Source organism: Bidens hawaiensis, unplaced genomic scaffold (assembly GCF_021521415.1).
Source record: "Bidens hawaiensis isolate Kalapana, Puna unplaced genomic scaffold, B.hawaiensis_p1.1 tig00002307_1, whole genome shotgun sequence".
In the NCBI taxonomy this organism is placed as follows: domain Eukaryota; kingdom Viridiplantae; phylum Streptophyta; class Magnoliopsida; order Asterales; family Asteraceae; genus Bidens; species Bidens hawaiensis.
In genome coordinates this window covers 2,106,182-2,107,783 of record NW_027491124.1, presented here as the reverse complement: position 1 = coordinate 2,107,783, position 1,602 = coordinate 2,106,182, and the positions used below count along the sequence as shown (strand labels likewise).

The window sequence follows — 1,602 nt, the reverse complement described above, 5'->3', positions numbered from 1 at the left end:
ATGAGTGTTAATTACACTAATCTGGTTGAGGTTTGATAGTAATTACACTAATGGCCTGGACTTCGGGCCACATTGATTTTTAGTACAAGCATATTATGGTGCTTCACCCAAACCTCAAGTTATATGCCTAGTATCCCTAGCATTCATCTTAGTGTAATGTAATATGTAATAGTTGTGACTTGTTCGTGTCCATTAAATCATTATTAAGTTTATCGGTCGAAAAGCCTTTGTGGCCTTTGTCGTTCTCTCGCGTCAATAAATCTTTTCCTCTCTTCTAAACTATTTTGTATTTAATTTAGGGCCGACAATTTCCGACATAAAAGTATGGGTTATATTCAGGTTAAACAATTTAATCTGTCAACCAACACTATTTACACGTTGATATTAAAGTTTGAACAATTGGTTTGGACTTTAGTGAAAGAATTTAAGTTTGAAGACATATCTTGTTCACATGTGAACTGCTTTTCTTGATGCTTGGTTTCACTTTCCTTGCATACCCCTGATCAAGCAATTCCTCGGAATAAAATCCAAGAAAGACGAAAAAACTATGAAGATGGGTTCTCATATAAAAGCATCTAAATCTATAATGAATTGATGAGATTACTATAATTGTCACGTTATAGAAAACTTGAGTGACATAATAACAGAATCTTCACGGGCTGAAAGTACTCGATGATATAGAAGTCGTATGTTATTGGTACATGTGTAAACATAACAAATCAGATGCATCAAAACCAATCCAATGCCTACGTTTCCGAAAGTGGAAAACCAATTCCATGTCTAGTTGTTGGAAATACACAAAACAAGAGGCTACACAACACTCCTACGCCTATTGGCAATATAGCCAGCAGATCAACCATATTTTCAGATGGTTTTGGACAAAAACAACGAACAACATTCTGGTCAAAAACCGCAATTGTCCCAAACACCACCAATGATAAAAATCCATGAAATACATCGATAAACCTCAGTTTATACGTGCTAAGTTTCTCAGGCAAAACCGTAGCCGATCCATCAATTACCCACAAACCCGAGAAGGTTGCTATCCCATACCGGACCTTTCCCTTATTATCACGAAAACTATCCGTAAAACACAGCACAAAACAAGAGATCCCACAAAGAAACAGCAGGGCTGATGTTAAAACTTGGCTAACTTGGGTCCGGCACGTGCCTGCACGTGTGAAAATCGGGGCTAGCGTTTGAAAAGTGAGGACTGAGCCTGTTGGAAGAAGGTTGGATAGATGAGATGTGAGCTTGAATGCTTTTCGGACTGCTTTTTGTGTAACCGTCTTCTTTGGCTTTCCGTCCAATAAGGGTTGTTCTTCGTTTTGTACGAGGGTGTTCATGATATTGTGTACTTTGAGATTTATGCTTCAAATTCATACGAAAGGGCGTTGGATACTTGGATATATGAAAAGACGATTAAATTAGCATGCGAACAAATCACAGATGTTCGTAACAAAAACAAAAACAATGCATGATATTCAAGACATGTTTTGGGGTTTGGGGATAAGCGATTGAGACGAAAAAGGAGATCGATTGTTATTTGTTTATTGACTGTTTCTGTTATTATGAGAAGGTACGTGGTGAGATAAAGCTTTG

The 1,602-nt window shown here is 37.5% G+C and overlaps 1 pseudogene; it reads right to left on the bottom strand.

The window, feature by feature from the left end:
- Window positions 1-746: 746 nt before the first annotated feature.
- On the bottom strand, window positions 747-1,395 carry LOC143617270 (protein DMP6 pseudogene; annotated as a pseudogene).
- Window positions 1,396-1,602: the final 207 nt, after the last annotated feature.